Genomic DNA, 18,773 nt, shown 5'->3' with positions numbered 1-18,773 from the left:
GGTGGTTAAGAAGGTATTTCACACGTTTGCCTTTACTGCTCAGACCCCTTATTACAGGACTTTGGAGGTTATGTTGATCAAAGTTTGGTAGAAGATTTGTAGCTCGGGTGCTCGTTGTTGTGGTTCTGTTCGCCGAGCTGGGAATTTGTCTTGCAAATGTTTCGTCCCCTGTCTAGGTGACATCCTAGACAGCCATCACACAAACTGGCCAAAGAACTACAACAGAAACTGAAACACCTGATCTGCGGAGCCAGACAATCTATACAATCGACACAGGAATTCTTGGACATCATCAGAAATATACACATAGACAAGGAAGAAACTATGGTCTCATTCGATGTAACGGCACTGTTCACCTCCATCGACAAAACCCTAGCCAAAGAAACAATAGCCAACTTGCTGGACAGACATAACAGACAACAGGACGTTGAACCTATCAACAAAGACGGCATACTTAAACTACTGGACTTGTGCCTCACAACACACTTCACATTCAATAACCAAATATACTAACAAATCAACGGAACACCCATGGGCTCACCGATCTCTGGACTCATAGCAGAAGCAGTAATGCAAAGGTTAGAACAAACAGTCTTACCACAACTTCAACCCAAACTCTGGGTCAGATACGTGGATGACACCTTTGTAATAATTAAAAACACAGAAATAGAGAACAGACACCAGATCATCAACGCCACACTCACAGGAATCCGATTCACTAGAGAGGAAGAAAAGGACAACCAACTCCCATTCCTAGACATGATGGTACAGAGAACACCGAACGGAGAATTCACCACAAAGGTTTACAGGAAAGCCACACACACAGACCAAGTCCTAAACTATGAAAGCAACCACCCCAACACACACAAACCAAGTTGCATCAGGACACTATTCAAAAGGGCCACAACACACTGCAGCACACCAGAACTACAAAAAGAGGAAGAGGAACACCTATACAAAGTATTCGCCAAAAACGGATACCCTCGCAATTTCATCAACAGATGCCTAAGGGAGAGACAACGGAACGAGGACATGCCGCAACCCAAAGGACTAGCCACACTACCATACATCAGGAGCATTTCTGAACTGACAGCCAGACTACTGCGACCACTAGGACTCATAACAGCACACAAACCAACAGCCACGCTCAGACAACAACTCACCAGAACAAAGGACCCGATACCCAACATGAGCAAAACTAATGTAGTGTACAAACTCCCATGCAAGGACTGCAGAAAACACTACATCAGACAAACAGGAAGACAGTTAACGATCCGTATACACGAACACCAACTAGCCACGAAACGACACGACCAGCTATCCTTAGTAGCCACACACACAGACGACAAGCAACATGAATTCGACTGGGACAACACTACCATTATAGGGCAAGCCAAACAGAGAACAGCCAGGGAATTCCTAGAGGCATGGCACTCATCCACAGACTCTATCAACAAACACATCGACCTGGACCCAATATACCGGCCACTACAGTGGACAGCTCGAACTGACAACCAGAAGCGGCAGAGACAGGCCACTATAAGTGCCGGAGGAAACAGCACAGAAGCGCTTCACAGGAGGCTCCCAAGCACTGAGGATGTCACCTAGACAGGAGACGAAATGTTTGCAAGACAAATTCCCAGCTCGGCGAACAGAACCACAACAGGTTATGTTGAGGTTGTACAGGGCATTGGTGAGGCCACTTCTGAAGTACTGTTTGCAGTTCTGGTTACCCTGTTACAGGAAGAATATTATTAAACTGGAGAGGGTTAAGAAAATGTTGACAAGGTTCTAATGCTGGAAATGGAGGGTTTGTTTTATAAAGTAGACTGGAAAAACTGGGAGTTTAGATCAGAGTGGTGCTGGAAAAGCACAGCAGGTCAGGCAGCATCCGAGGAGCAGGAAAGCCAAAGTTTCGGGCAAAAGCCCTTCATCATGAATAGAGGCAAGAAGCCTCCAGGGTGGAGAGATAAATGAGGGGTGGGGAGGTGTGTGGGGCTGGTGGGAGGGTAGCAAAGAGTACAACAGGTTAATGGGCGTGGGGATGGAGGTGATAGGTCAGAGGGGAGGGTGGGGGAAGGTAACAAAGAGTACAGTAGGTGAATGGGGGTTGGGATGGAGCTGATAGGTCAGAGGGGAGGGTGGAGCGGATAGGTGGGAAGGGAGATTGGCAGGTACGACAGGTCATGGGGACAGTGCTGAGCTAGAAGGTTGGAACTAGGGTAATGTGAGGGGAGGGGAAATGAGGAAACTGGTGAAGTCCATATTGATGCCCTGGGGTTGAAGTGTTCTGAGGTGGAAGATGAGGTGTTCTTCCTCCAGCCGTTGGGTGGTGAGGGAGCAGCGGTGGAGGTGGCCCAGGACCTCCATGTCCTTGGCAGAGTGGGAGGGGGAGTTGAAATGTTCAGCCACGGGGCGGTGGGGTTGATTGGTGTGGGTGTCCCGGAGATGTTTCCTGAAGCGCTCTGTTAGGAGGTGTCCTGTCTCCCCAATGTAGTGGAGACCACATCGGGAGCAACGGATACAATAAATGACATCGGTGGATGTGCAGGTGAAACTTTGATGGATGTGGAAGGCTCCATTGGGGCCTTGGATGAAGGTGAGGGAGGAGGTGTGGCCGCAGGTTTTGCAATTCCTGCGACGACAGGGGAGGGTGCCAGGATTGGAGGGTGGTTTGTTGGGGGGTGTGGATCTGACTAGGTAGTCATGGAGGGAATGGTCTTTGCGGAAGGCGGAAAGGGGTGGGGTGGGAAATATATGGTGGTGGGGTCCATTTGGAGGTGGCAGAAATGTCGGCAGATGATGCAGTTAATGCGAAGGTTGGTAGGATGGAAGGTGAGGACCAGGGGGGTTCTGTCCTTGTTACGGTTGGAGGGGTGGGGTCTGAGGGCGGAGGTGCAGGATGTGGATGAGATGTGTTGGAGGGCATCTTTAACCACGTGGGAAGGGAAATTGCAATCTTTAAAGAAGGAGGCCATCTGGTGTATTCTGTAGTGGAACTGGTCCTCCTGGGAGCAGATATGGCGGAGATGAAGGAATTGGGAATGTGGGATGGCATTTTTGCAGGAGGTAGGGTGGGAAGAGGTGTAATCCAGGTAGCTGTGGGAGTCGGTGGGTTTGTAAAAAATGTCAGTGTCAAGTCGGTCATCATTAATGGAGATGGAGAGGTCCAGGAAGGGGAGGGAGGTGTCAGAGATGGTCCAGGTGAATTTAAGGTCAGGGTGGAATGTGTTTGTGAAGTTGATGAATTGCTCAACCTCCTCGCAGGAGCACAAGGTGGCGCTGATGCAGTCATCAATGTAGAGGAGGAAGAGGTGGGGACTGGTACCAGTGTAACTATGGAAGATGGACTGTTCTATGTAGCCAACAAAGAGACAGATAAAGCTGGGGCCCATACGGGTGCCCATAGCTTCCCCTTTGGTCTGGAGGAAGTGGGAGGATTCGAAGGAGAAATTGTTGTAGATGGGATTGGTTCAGCCAAACGAATGAGAGTGTCAGTGGAAGGGTACTGTTGGGGATATCGGGAGAGGAAGCTTGGAGGGCCTGGTTATGGCAGTTGGAGGTGTAGAGGGATTGGATGACCTTTTTCATTGGAGCATAGGAGGTTGAGGGGTGGCCTTATTGAAGTTTATAAAATAATGAGGGTCATAGATAAGATGAATGAGAAAGTCTTTTCCCTAAGGTCGGGGAGTTCAAAACTAGGGACCATATTTTTAAGGTGAGAGGAGAAAGATTTAAAAAGGACACGAGGGGCAACATTTTTACACAGAGAGTGCTTCGTGTGTCGAATGAAATTCCAGAGTAAGTGGAAAGGGAAGATTTGGAGTGATATGAGCTAAGCGTAGGCAGGTGGGGCTAGTTTAGTTGGGAATGTGGTCGACATGGACTGGTTAGACTGAAGGGTCCTTTTCCATGCTGTATGACTCTACGACTCTATAAGTCGTAGGTGCAGGTACAATTACATTAAAAAGGCATTTGGACTGCGACATGAATAGAAAAGGGTTTAAAGGTATATTGGTCAGGCACAGGCAAGTCGGACTAGTTATTTTGGGAAACACGATCAGCATGGATGAGTTAGACTGAAGGGTCTGTTTCCATGCCGTAAGACTCTATGACTCTGTGACTGGATAATCTATTTTGTAATGCTGATTGAAAGATAAATTTGGCTGCAACAGGGAGAAATCGTGCCAAGAAATCATTTATGTCAATGTGATAAGGCAGACAGAGCCTTCATTTAAATTTTTACAAGAAAGGTGGTACCTTCGACAGTGCACTGCAGTGACGTTTCATGCATAATCTTGTGCCAGAGTCAATACAACAGGATATGACCCCACATCTCCTGGGCAGCAGCAAGAGTGATATCATTGAACCGTGACTAATGATTACGGAATTCTTCGCTATTGAAAGGATGAAGTCATGCATAAATGACCTAAAGTTTGTTGTTTTGCGATAAGAATTGCTTTAACTGCATACACCTGCTAATCACAATGATGATTACTATTATAGTAATGCACATTAGCCAAAGGTTCAGTGAATGCCTTCTGTTGTCTCATTCAATGAGTTTCACAGAGGATTGAATGTATACATTGCAGCTGCTTTTTCCTTTGTATGCTTGTGTTGAATAGTACATGGCAGATACGATTAACAGACAGAAAATGTGACCAGTGAAACTGAGTTAAAAAGGCCTTTATTCAGAAACTTTAAACTAAAGCAGGACCTTGAACGACTTGGATGACAAATAGCAGGTAAACATCTGTGTCATCTCTTGCCAGACAATGAACATTTGAAGAAACCAAAGCTTCAATTATTTCCTCTAAACATCAATGGCTACACTGCTGCCAAATCCCCCATTATCAGCATTCTGACCAAAACTGGATTAGCCATATGAACATCTTGTTAATAAGAGCCTGTAGTTGATTATTCTACAATGAGTGGTTCACTTTCCAATTGCTCCATACCTCGACATCATCTCATTTCCAGATGGTACATGTGCAGCACAGATGTTATGTTGTTTGTCACCCATGTTGCCCAGGTCTCTCTCTGTAGGTTAGCATTGTTAGTACTCAGCCTAAGATTCCCTTCCTCAACTAGCATTGTGGATATACCCATACCACATGGACAAGTGGTTCAACTAGCTCACCACCACCTCCTCAAGGGCCATAAATGCTGCTTCAGCCAGTAATGCCCTCATCTTGAGAAAGAATGAAAATATGTTATTGTAGGAGTTCAGTATGGATTAATTATTGGCTTTGTCAACAAAAAACTTCAACTCTTCATATAATAAGAAGAAAATCAAAAAGTGTGGTGCTGGAAAAGCGCAGCTGGTCAGGCAGCATCCGAGCAGCAGGAGAATCAATGTTTCAGGCATAAGCCCTTTATCAGAAAGTGGAGGTGAGGGGAGGGATGAGAGATAGAGGGGCGGGGTGATGTTGGGGGAAAGGTAGCTCAGAAAGCGATAGGTGGATGCAGGTAGGGTTGATTGTGATAGATCGGTGAGGAGGATGGAGTGGGTAGGTGGGAAGGAAAATGGACAGGTGGAACAGGTCAAGAGGATGGTGCCAAGTTGGAGTGCTAGATCTGGGATGAGGTGGGGGACAGGCGATTTGGAAACTAGTGAAATCGATGTTGATGCTATGTGGTTGAAAGGTCCCAAGGCGGAAGATGAGGTGCTTTTCCTCCAGTCGTCAAGTGGCTTAGATCACCATCCTGTACACATCCAATACTAAAGGATCCTCCTGTCAACTCTGTGTAATGTCACTTTGTCTACATGCCAAGGCAGTCAAATGTTTCTTGATGTCAAGGTGAATTTTTCATATCTCTCTTCTCACTTTTCTGTCCAAATTTCATTCCTGGATTTTATCAAATGTGGTAATTAATGGATTTTGGAATCACATTACCAAAATATCTATGTTCAAGCAAAGATCAATTCCAAAACTCTCACTACTGGATAGTTCATTGTCCCTGCAATTTTAAATGCAAATTGCATCATTAAAGATTAAGAGAAAATGATGTCTACTGCATTGCGACTTCCAGTTGTCTGATCAGTGCACTCTGTTTGTGTGCTATCCATTGGGATCGATGAATTTGGGAATGATCCCATTTGGCTCCATGGTATTTACAATAGGAAGGGGATTTAGTTGTTCGGGAACTCTTGTAGTCTGATAAATACCTTGATGAGTTACTCCAGAAAATCACTCCAATGTCAATGTGACTGAAGTGATGCAATATTGTGTTGGCTTGGCAGTATCTTTAAACATTAATCTGTGAACAAAATTGTGCATAATTATTACCTCGCACCTCCCGTCATGACCTCAAGTGTTGAATCTTCAAAGATGCTGGCATTGTCCAGCGAAGGGAAATGTTGGTAATATCGCTGTGTTGGTAAGGTAGCAGCACCAGTTAATGCTCACGGAGAAAAGGTTCATATTCAGCCACAGCTGAATTTAAATTCAATTACAAAACTGGAGGATTTTTTATTCATTCATGGGAAGCGGGCATCGCTGGCTGGACCAGCACTTATTGACCATCCCTGACGGCGTTTGAGAAGGTGGGGGCGAGTTGCCTGTTTGAACCACTGCAATCCATTGGTGTAGATACACCCTCAATGTCTTTGGGTCACGGTTCCAGGATTTTGACCTAAAGGACCTGTGATATATTGCTAAATCTAGATGATAATGGTGAAGTGAAAACTCAATTCATGAAATTATCATCAGTTGTCCTAAAATTTCATCTGCTTCACTAATATCTTGTAGGGGAGAAAAATCTGCCATCATTACCCAGTTTCTTGTACATTTGACTGCAGTCCCACAACAAAATGAATGATTCTTAGTCATAGAATCCTAACAGTGTAGAAGCAGGCCACTCAGCCTATTGTGTCTATCCTGACCCTCTGAAGAGCTTCCTACCCAGACCCAACACCTATGCTATCCCTGTGACCCTGCATTTCCCATGGCTAATCCATCTCGCTGACACATCCCTGATATGTGAGCAATTTAGCACAGCTAATCCACCTAACCAGCACACCTTTGAACTGTGGGAGGAAACTGGAGCACCCAGAGGAAACATGCACAGGTACAGAGAGAACATGCAAATTCCACACAGACAGCTGCCCAAGTGTGGAATCGATCCTAGGTCTGTGGCACTACGAGGCAGCAATGCTAACCACTGAGCTACTGTGCCATGCCAACTCTAAGTATTTCAGCTGAAAGGGAATTATGGATGGGAAACTAATGCTGGCAAGGCAGAATAATAATAAAAAAGCCTCATCTGATATTATATTGCAACATTCTTGAGGTAGTGGCATTTCATGTATTTAAGAAGCAATTCCAGGGAAGATGGTTGAGTTAATGGCTCTGAAAGGAAGTGATAAGACAGCCAGAAGGGAGCCGTGTCCTTTGAGTTTGTTATGAGGCCAAGCAAGGTATAAAATAGCCAGCTTTCTCTCTCCCTTTTACTATTGGAACATGCTTCTCATAAAGGCATGATTATGATTAGTGATACATCATGCAGTGAGTTCTGAGCATCAAGCAGCCACATTCAGCATTTTGTTGTGTGTTTTCAGGTTCAACAACTTCAATTTGATCTTGCTCATCCAGTCAGCTTCCCCAGCAACTAAAGGTAAAACTCTACTTCATCCCTTGCTGCCTCTTTTCCAGAACATCCTTTGCTGTAATAAGAGCAACACTGACATCCAATATTGTTTGGTTACTCCTCCGCAGTAATTAATTTTGTCAATGTTTGAATCTGATGCTCATGCTCCAGGGCACAGGCCTGTGGTAATTGCTTGTATATTTTTCTCTCTCTGGAGATAGGAAATCATTTGTCCAGACCTAGGCACCACAGGAGCATTGCTGGGAGAGAAATCATCCCACAGATGTAGGAGGCTCTAATCTACAGGCAACCTCAGCAGCCTGAATCTGATTGTGGCACATACCCAGGACAGCTTTTAGGGGCCGTCAATAATGTTGATTATTTCAGTAACTCGACTAATAGTATTCCTTCTGCTTCCCACCTCCCAGAGAGATTTTGCAACAAGTGATCAAAGATGCGAATTGTTCTATTTGTTAAAGAAAAGTATAAAAACAATAAATTGCTCACATCGAAGTACCTTATGCTATTAGAAACCAACTGATAAATATGGACGGTCCCTTACTAACGATTTAATTGCTACGAATCTGAAATATGTTTATGGCAATACATTAAACTCTTGCTTGGATTTAACGTGATTTACAAATCTACGATCAGGTAAAACTCACATTTGTTTGAAGTCTTGAGTAAATGCTTGTTATTTGCATGCATTTGAAGACTGTTGAATTTCTGTTTTGATTACTACAAATTTGATCTTTCACTTAATTGCGTGCTCCATAAAATAAACATCAAGGAATGCAAAGTTAGTAGTCTGGGTAACGAGCACAGTATAAATCTTTTGAGATTTAGAATCAGCACGTTATAGAAATCTGCAACACAGATAAAGGCCTTTTGGCCCATCACATCCATGCTGGTCAAAAACAAAAACCTATTCTAATCTCATTTTAAAGCAAATTTATTTAAGCAATAAATGTGTACTAATTTGGGTAAGCTATATTTCAAATTAAAGACTTTTGAAATCTGCTTCTCCATTAACTGCATTTTGTCCGTGGGACAAGCAGGAAGGGAGATGCAGAGACCATTTATAGCTACCACAATTCAGGAAATGAGCAGGAAGAGCATTCTGTATTAGGGGTAAAGAAGCAAAAGAAAACTGAGAGAAAAATTGACATTAAGGATTAAAAATGTGATTAGACAATACAAAATTGCAGGAATTAAATGCCGCCACAATAACAACACATTGAATTGACCTCCTCCAGGAAGTAGTGTATAGCCTGCCTTATTGGAAATAGTGTCTCTGGTCATATTATGGGACAGTGCACAAAATACCTTAAGAGTGAAGATGTTTAGTGCCTTGTTCCAGTCTTGGTATGCCCAACCATATGACTCACCAGAGGATGAATTCACCTAGCAACAAACACATCCTGTTCACAGCAGGAAGATCATGCTAACTGGTAACAATTATACCTGAGAATTGTTATTCTTGTAAAACTTACTGGAAGATGGGAACAGGAGGAGCCACACGGGATGCTATATCTAAAGCAACAGGGCAAAAGACATTTCCTCCTACTACAGCATCATTGAGGACAATGTCTGAAGAGCCTTTACTTCACAGAGCCTTTACTGCAATTGAACTCTATCACTTGGTACAGTGATGATACCATGACTTTTAGAGGTGTATTTTTTTTTGGAAGAGAGGTTTTAAGGCAGAGGTGCTAAGCTATCCATCGAGAGTTCATTAAGTGAACAGCTTATGAGGCCTTGGGGTTTTGTTTAAGGTTGGAACAATAGAAGCAGTCTGAATGGGTGTGGTCAAGCTTTCTCAGAACCAGGATTTTTAGTTTTAGCTCTCAGCAGTTGTTGCTGGGGTCTCAGCAGGGTTTGGAAACTACAGTACATCTCTCCCTGCTACACTCCTTCAGAGTTCTCTCTTGGTGTTTACCTGCTGCTGGAGTTGCATGTGACACAATCTGTTTTTCTGAATTTGCCTTTGTCAAGAGTGTGTTTATTGGATGTTACGACATTAGAACAGTTAATTAGTAATAGTTATTATATTTTGTTAAGCATTTCAATAGGGTTACAACTAAGCCAATTCTTTTCTTTATTTTTCTTTTGCTGTATTTTACCTATAGTGTATCAATAAAGTGTTTTTTTGCTTAACATTGAGTAGTTTGACCAATCGAATTACATCTGGAATGCAACGTCTTGTGCTTATCTTTAAAATAAGAAAAAGTTAGAGTCTGGACTATCTTCTTAACATATTTTGAAGGGGTTTAGAGTCATAGAGTTATAGAGATGTACAGCAGAGAAACAGACCCTTCGGTCTAACTCGTCCATGCTGACCAGATATCCTAACCTAAACTCGTCCTATTTGCAAGCACTTGGACCATATCCCTCTAAACCCAACTATTCAAATACTCATCCAGATGTCTTTTAAATGTTGTAATTGTACCAGCCTTCGCCACTTCCTTTGGCAGCTCATTCCATACACGCATCACCCTCTGTGTGAAAAAGATGCCTCTTATGACCCTTTTATATCTTTTCCCTCTCACCCTAAACCTATGCCCTCTAGTTCTGGACTCCCCCACCCCAGGGAAAAGACCTTGTCTATTTATCTTATCCATGCCCCTCATGATTTTATAGTTCTCTGTAAGGTTACCTCTCAGCCTCCGACGCTCCAGGGAAAACAGCCCCAGCCTATTCAGCAACTCCCTCTAGTTCAAATCCTCCAACCCTGGCAACATTCTTGTAAATCTTTTCTGAACTCTTTTAAATTTCACAACATCCTTCTGGTAGGAAGGAGACCAGGATTGCACGCAATATTCCAAAAATGGCCTAACCAATGTCCTGTACAGTCGCAGGTTTGATCTGGTCCATAACACTACAGTCACAACCTTAGTCTCACATGGGCAGCAGTGCCCCTTAATTTTAAGGCCATTCTGGCTATTAGCTTATATAGTGCAAGCTCCTGCCAAACTGCAACAAGAAAGAACTGTTCTCCCAACAAAGATCAACAAAGTTCTCTATCTCAGGAGAAATTTCCATCTCTCCTTCCTGTGAAAAGCCAACAAAGTCCAGAGGGCAGTGGGCCACACTCACATGATAGGCTCTCCAGGAGAAGGTGTCATAGGCTGAACACACATCATCCTTCATCTTCCCTTTTAAAAGAATCTTTCATGACTGTAATCCTTTCCAGTCTCTCAATGTTCAGTCACATCATGGCCAGAGACTGCAAACCTTGAAGATTTGTACCCAAAATCTCGATGGCTGTCATGATCATTTCACCATGTGACAATCCTCTATACCATTTTGATTTCACAGAATTGTAACAGTACAGAAGGAGGCCATTTTGCCCCTCATGCCTGTACCAGTTCTTCAAATGAGCATCATTACCTGGTACTAATTTACTGCTTTGTTCCCTTACCCTTGCTCACTATGTCCATTCAGATAGATGGGGGTAGGGGGGTCCATTAGCTCAGTTGGCTGGGCCACTGGTTTGTGTTGCCAACAGTGCAGGTTCCATTCCTGCACTAAATAAGGTTACCATGATGGCCCCACCTTCACAGCCTCTCCCCTAGCCTGAGGTGTTGTGACCCTCAGGTTGAAATTACTAGCAGACATCTCTCTCTCTCTCTCTCTCTCTCATGAGATAACAGCTCCATGGTCTTCCTAGGCTGTGACAATGTTGCCTTACAATCCAAATAATCATTGAATGAACATCTGGAAAGTTTCAATTGAGCCTGCCTCCACTATACTTTCAGGCAGTGCATTCCAGATCCTAACTACCCAACGAGTGACAAAATCTTTTCTCCTTTGTTTCTTTTGCATGACATTTTAATTTCATTTCATTTGAGGTTACAGGCTGAATAATTTGCGATGAGATTTATCCTCTCCTATCGGGAATCTGAATCTACAACAAGGGTCCATGCCACCATGACAAGACAATGACATGTTCCAGCAATATGCCCACCACCAGAATTTAATCCGGACAAGATTTACAGCACAACTCTGAGTGCATGACCAGGTTTGTGGTCATCCATTGTATGCAGAAACTGGCCTCATGAGGAATTGCCCCTCTTCACCACCAGGCAATGAGAAGGGGACAGTGTATTTCAGATGCCATCTAAACTTGGAAGGACTCAGGTCAGCTCATCGAAATGTGTTTCACCAAAATCATCCCTCTTAAGTTACAATCCTATCTTAACGGGCATCATTTAATTGCTTTCCTTCAGCTTAACCTTAAGGGTTTTTGTTCCACTTCACCATAATGATTAATGCCAAAATCAAATCCAACATATTTATTCAACATCTCAATTCTTCCAATAATAATTAGCAGTAATCATTTTAAAACACCCTTCTGCTCAACCTCTGTGTGTGATCTGCAGTTTCTTTTCTGACCCCAGGGCTTCTTAAAAGTCCTTCCTCAGTAGCTACAGTCGGAAGACCATTGACCTTCCACGTGAGGGTGCTTCAGATGCTCATTCCAGTGGCTGGGGTGACATTAAGGAGCTGTGGGCCTATAGGACCAGACTGTAAACTGCAACACCTCGCAGTAAGCTGAGTCGACCAGTTGATTATGGGGCAGTGGCACTGAATTGGCAGGGAAGCAGGAGTATTCTCATCCTTATAGAATACAGAAGGTGTCACTTACTCCAGCCAAAGCCACTCAACTGGCACTGTACCTCACCAAACCCATGATTCCGCAAGCACAGAGATGCAGAACCCTTGTGACAATTTGATGATCCTTTGGTTTCCATAGTGAAGATGGCAGAAGTGTGAGCCGTCCAGTTTGTCCAAAGTTACATCAAGGTGTGCCACTGTTGTGTTATTGAAGCTGACCACTGTTGGGACAGAAGGATTCAAAAGACCTGGACTCCTTTATGCTAGGTAACATTGTGCACAATCTCTTTCATGTTAACCCCTTTTCATTTTCTGCCTGAACAAAAGGATGTTCTCATTCTTTAATGAACTGTCATCATAGAGGAGCCTTCAACTAGATCCTCAGTTATTAGTTTTGTTTGTCTAACACCAGTTGATGTCATCCTTGACTTCTTCCATCTTGTGCGGTGTTGTGTGGTGAATGACTCATTGGCTCTTTCCTTACGTCATTTAAATTAATAATTGATATATTTCCAGTATATTTTTGATTAACTTACTGTAGCTTTAATCTGAATCAATCATACAAAAGCACAGTATAAAAATGGCAAGTAATAAGTGCACTTAGACATGGCCATTAATGTATTTATACATGTTATTACGGAATCAAATACGTAGCACCTAAATTAATGAAATTTTCATTCTGCTGCAGGGAGCAGGTGATGTGCATATATTTTCACAGTTGTGCAGCTGGCAGTCTCTTTACACTGTAACTGATTCGTTGCTCTATTGTCTGTGAAGTGAAAATTTCCCTCAAATTTCTCCCTGCTCAACATGACATCTCTCTCGTTTCTCTTTGTATCATCTCTTATGCTCTGTCTGAGCTCAGTTTGTCCATGAGAGGTATTCCCCGTTGCCTTTAACCCATCCCCAGCAAACCATTCAACTGCCCTTCCTGATCCTCAGGTTAACTGATACTGCTCACAGTCCCCTCTCATCAGCACCTGGCTCACTAATCACCCCACTTCAAATCTGCTGCTGTTGCACCCCATTCAAAAACAAATATCTTTCACCCTTCTGTCCTTGCAAATTATTCCCACATCTCAAGCCTTCCTTACATTTCAGGTCCTTGAACGTTTGGTTTCCTTCCAAACTGGTTGAAAGTTTTTTTCCAAATCCCACTCAAATGCCATTTTAGCTAGGTTTCTTCCTTTGCCACCGTGCTCAAGGAGCCCAGGTGAGATTCATAAGTGATATCCAATGACATTATGCTGCTGGTAAACAATCCCTCCGTATCCTTTTCAAACCATCTGCAGCTTTTGGTCATTCCATCCAACAGAGTATGACTGCACTCACTTGGTTCAATTCCTATCTGCTAGCTGCAGCTAAAGAAACCTCTACAATGGTTCCTCCTCCCCCTTCAGGCCTTTGGAGTCCCTCAAAGACCTTTCTGTGGCTCTTTTTTTGCATGAATTAGGAGCAGGAATGGTTCACTTGGCCCTTTGAGCCTGCCCTGACATTTAATAAGGTTCTGGATTAGGGGTGCTGGAAGAGCACAGCAGTTCAGGCAGCATCCAAGGAGCTTCGAAATCGATGTTTCAGGCAAAAGCCCTTCATCAGGAATAAAGGCAGTGAGCCTGAAGCGTGGAGAGATAAGCTAGAGGGTGTGGGGGTGGGGAGCATAGTACAATGTAACATAGTACGTTGTACTATACTAGCAAAGTAGCATAGAGTACAATGGGTGAGTGGGGAAGGGGATGAAGGTGATAGGTCAGGGAAGAGAGGGTGGAGTGGATAGGTGGAAAAGGAGATAGGCAGGTAGGACTAGTCCGGACAAGTCATGGGGACAGTTACTGAGCTGGAAGTTTAGAACTAGGGTGAGGTGGGGGAAGGGAAAATGAGGAAACTGTTGAAGTCCACATTGATGTCCTGGGGTTGAAGTGTTCCGAGGCGGAAAATGAGGTGTTCTTCCTCCAGGCGTCTGGTGGTGAGGGAGCAGCGGTGAAGGAGGCCCAGGACCTCCATGTCCTTGGCAGAGTGGGAGGGGGAGTTGAAATGTTGGGCCACGGGGCGGTGTGGTTGATTGGTGCGGGTGTCCCGGAGATGTTCCCTAAAGCGCTCTGCTAGGAAGCGCCCAGTCTCCTCAATGTAGAGGAGACCGCATCGGGAGCAACGGATATAATAAATGATATTAGTGGATGTGCAAGTAAAACTTTGATGGATGTGGAAGTCTCCTTTAGGGCCTTGGATAGAGGTGAGGGAGGAGGTGTGGGCACAGGTTTTACAGTTCCTGAGGTGGCAGGGGAAAGTGCCAGGATGGGAGGATGGGTTGTAGGGGGCCGTGGACCTGACCAGGTAGTCACGGAGGGAACGGTCTTTGCGGAAGGCGGAAAGGGGTGGGGAGGGAAATATATTCCTGGTGGTGGGGTCTGTTTGGAGGTGGTGGAAATGTCGGCGGATGATTTGGTTTATGCGAAGGTTGGTAGGGTGGAAGGTGAGCACCAGGGGCGTTCTGTCCTTGTTACAGTTGGAGGGGTGTGATCTGAGGGCGGAGCTGCGAGATGTGGACGAGATGTGTTGGAGGGCATCTTTAACCATGTGGGAAGGGAAATTGCAGTCTCTAAAGAAGGAGGCCATCTGGTGTGTTCTCTGGTGGAACTTGTCCTCCTGGGAGCAGATACGGCGGAGGCTGAGGAATTGGGAATAAGGGATGGCATTTTTGCAAGAGGTAGGGTGGGAAGAGGTGTAATCCAGGTAGCTGTGGGAGTTGGTGGGTTTTTAAAAAATGTCAGTGTCAAGTCATAGCCGATTTGATTACTTCACTTTCCCAATGACCTTGTACTCTCTTGCTTATCAAGAATCTATTTACATCTGTCTTTTTTAAAATATTCAAAGACTCTGCCACCACCACATTTTGTGGAAGTATGTTCCAAAGACTCACAGCCCACTGTGAGAAAAAATTTCCCTCATCTCTGTTTTAAACAGCCAACCCACACCAATATATTTCTCCACGACATTATCCGAGAACACAATAGGTTCCACATTGATTGATTGACAAAACTCCTATTAAAATCACTGAATAAATACACATTGTTGTTGTAACTCTCTTTGTTATCTGCTTTTGTCCCTTTGTTTAGTGTTTCTTGGCATTCTGTCCTCTACAATTCTTCTGTATCTTTCACCCTCCATGACAATTCCTCTGCTTTAATGGCTCTCTTTCCTGTTAGATTAACAATAACAACCTGTGTTTATACAGAAACTTCAATACAATACCACAAACGTCAAGGCACTTGACAGAACCACTACAAAACAAAATCCCACACCATGCCACATCAGGTCAGATGCCTAAAAACGTCATCAAAGAGGAAGGCTTTAAGGAGTTTCTCAAAGGAGAAAAACAAGGTAGAGAGGGATAGAGAGGTTTAAAGAAGAAATCCAAGACAGTAAGACCTAGACAGATGAAGGCACAAACAATCATCAAGCACTTAGAATTGCAGATGATCAACAGGCCAGGGTTAGAGTAGTGCGGAGGTCTTGTACGATTGGAGCAGATTACAAAGATACAGAGGAGCAAGGCCATGAGGGACTTGAAAACTAGTGAATTTTTATATCAAGATGTTGGTTAATTAGGAGCAAGTATTAGTGAACACAGAGGTGACGGGGGAACAGTTGGTGTAAAATAGGACACAGACAGCAGAGTTTTGGACTTAGCTTTTGGGACTTAGATCAATGTTCAGGGCTACAATTATGATTCGCCATAGGGATTGGAGTTATCACATTGGGCTGGGATCAGAGTTGGAGTTTTTATAAAGTGATTTGCAAGCACTGCCAATGTAATATGTGCTGCCATCAATCCTTCTTACTGATATTAGTTGAGCTAATGATAGCAAGTTAGGAAGAATTCCCACATGCCATATTGGGCAGAGGAATAGTCTCAATCTTCATATCATACTAAGTGTTGATTACATAGTACATGTCGGCTAGCTATATTATAGATATGATACATTATTGTCTCATGTGAGACATTAGACTCAACTTAACAGTAGGCACACAATTTTTTATTTTAAAATATACTTTATTTATAAATTACCTATAAATAAATAAAAACACAAACCAGGGCCATACAGAAAATTCAGTGGAATTTTGACATATCTCATTCCAGCTTCGGTACACATGAATTATAGAGTCATAGAGATGTACAGCACGGAACACAGACCCTTCGGTCCAACTTGTCCATGCCGACCAGATGTCCCAAACCAATCTAGTCCCACCTGCCAATACTCAGCCCATATCCCACGAGACCCTTCCTGTTCATATACCCATCCAGATGCCTCTTAAATGTTGCAATTGTACCAGCCTGCACCACTTCCTCTGGCAGCTCATTCCACACACACCACCCTCTGCGTGAAAAAGTTGCCCCTTAGGTGTCTTTTATATCTTTCCCCTCTCAACCTAAAACTATGCCCTATAGCTCTGTACTCCCTCACCCCAGGGTAAAGACTTTGTCTATTTATCCTATCCATGCCCCTCATGATTTTATAAACCTCTATAAGATCACCCCTCAGCCTCCGATGCTCAAGGGAAGACAGCCCAAGTCTGTTCAACATCTCCCTGTTGCTCAATCCTCCAACCCCGGTAACATCCTTGTAAATCTTTTCTGAACCCTTTCAAGTTTCACAACATCCTTCTGATAAAAAGGAGTCCAGAAATGTGTGCAATATTCCAGAAGTGGTCTAACCAATGTCCTGTACAGCTGCAACATGACCTCCCAACTCTTATACTCAATGCTCTGACCCATAAAGGAAAGCATACTAAACGCCTTCTTCACTATTCTATCTACCTGCGACTCTACTTTCAAGGAGCTATGTACCTACACTCCAAGGTCTCTTTGTTCAGCAAGACTCCCTGTGACCTTACCATTATGTGTATAAGTCCTGCTCTAATTTGCTTTACCAAAATGCAACACCTCACATTTATCTAAATGAAACTCCATCTGCCAATCAAGTTTGTGAGACACGATTTCCCACGCTGTTGACTATCCCGAATCAGTCCTTGCTTTTTCAAATACATGTCCATCCTGTCCCTCAGGATTCCCTCCAACAACTTGCCCACCACTGAATTCAGGCTCAATGGTCTATCGTTCCCTGGTTGTCCTTTCTTGAATAGTGGCACCACATTAGCCAACCTCCAATCTTCCAACATCTCACCTGTGACTATCGATGATACAAATATCTCAGCAAGAGGCCCTGCAATCACTTCCCTGGCTTCCCACAGAGTTCTTGGGTACATCTGATCAGGTCCTGGGGATTTATCTACTGTTACGCATTTCAACACATCCAGCGCTTCCTCCTCTGTAACCTGGACATTTTTCAAGATGTCACCATCTATTTCCCTACAGTCTATATCGTCCACACCCTTTTCCACAGTAAACACTGATGCAAAATACTCATTTAGTATCTTCCCCATCTCCTACAGTTCCATACAAAGGCTGCCTTGCTGATCTTTGAGGGGCACTATTCTCTCCCTAGTTACCCTTTTGACCTAAATGTATTTGTAAAAACCTTTTCGATTCTTCTTAACTCTATGTCCCCGTTTTGCCTTCCTGATTTCCTTCTTAAGTATACTCCTACTTCCTTTATACTCTTCTAAGGATTCATTCGATCTATCCTGTCTATACCTGACATATGCTTCCTTCTTTTTCTTAACCAAACCCTCAATTTCTTTAGTCATCCAGCATTCACTACAACTACTAGCTTTTCCTTTCATCCTAACAGGAATTCACTGTCTCTGGACTCCCATTATCTCATTTTTGAAGACTTCCCACTTTCCAGCCATCCCTTTACCTGTGAACATCTGCCCCCAATCAGCTTTTGAAAGTTCTTACCTAATACGGTCAAAATTGGCCTTTCTCCAATTCAGAACTTCAACTTTTAGATCTCGTCTATCCTTTTCCATCACAATTTTAAAACTAATAGAATTATGGTCGCTGGCCCCAAAGTGCTCCCCCACTGACACCTCAGTCACCTGCCCTGCCTTATTTCCCAAGGGTAGGTCAAGTTTTGCACCTTCTCTAGTAGGTACATCCACATACTGAGTTAGAAAATTTTCTTGTACACATTTAACAAATTCCTCTCTGTCTAAACCCTGAACACTATGGCAGTCCCAGTCTATGATTGGAAAGTTAAAATCCCCTATTATTCTTACAGATAACTGAGATCGCCTTCCAAATTTGTTTCTCAATTTCTCTCTTACTATTAGGGGATCTATAATACAATCCCAATAAGGTGATCTTCCCTTTCTTATTTCTCAATTCCACCCAAATAACTTCCCTGGACATATTTCTAGGAATATCCTCCCTCAGTACAGTTGTAATGCTATCCCTTGTCAAAAACAGCACTCCCCCTCCTCTCTTGCCTCTCTTTCTGTCCTTCTTGTAGCATTTGTATCCTGGAACATTAAACTGCCAGTCCTGTCCATCCCTGAGCCACGTTTCTATAATTGCTATGATATCTCAGTCCCATGTTCCTAATCATGCCCTGAGTTCATCTGCCCTCCCTGTTAGGTCCCTTGCTTTGAAATAAATGCAGTTT

The 18,773-nt window shown here is 43.6% G+C and overlaps 1 protein-coding gene across 1 annotated transcript in view; it reads left to right on the top strand.

The window, feature by feature from the left end:
* The first annotated feature begins 8,177 nt into the window (after positions 1-8,177).
* Positions 8,178-18,773, top strand: part of LOC140483644 (uncharacterized) — a 76,627-nt gene continuing 66,031 nt past the window's right edge. The window contains exon 1 of the mRNA XM_072581962.1: positions 8,178-8,244. The gene's annotated coding sequence lies outside the window, so the exon portion shown is untranslated. The remainder of the gene's footprint in view (positions 8,245-18,773) is intronic.

This window comes from Chiloscyllium punctatum, chromosome 12 (assembly GCF_047496795.1).
Source record: "Chiloscyllium punctatum isolate Juve2018m chromosome 12, sChiPun1.3, whole genome shotgun sequence".
Classification (NCBI taxonomy): Eukaryota; Metazoa; Chordata; class Chondrichthyes; order Orectolobiformes; family Hemiscylliidae; genus Chiloscyllium; species Chiloscyllium punctatum.
Note: the sequence above shows the minus strand (reverse complement) of the source record. Positions and strands in the feature narration are given on the sequence as shown.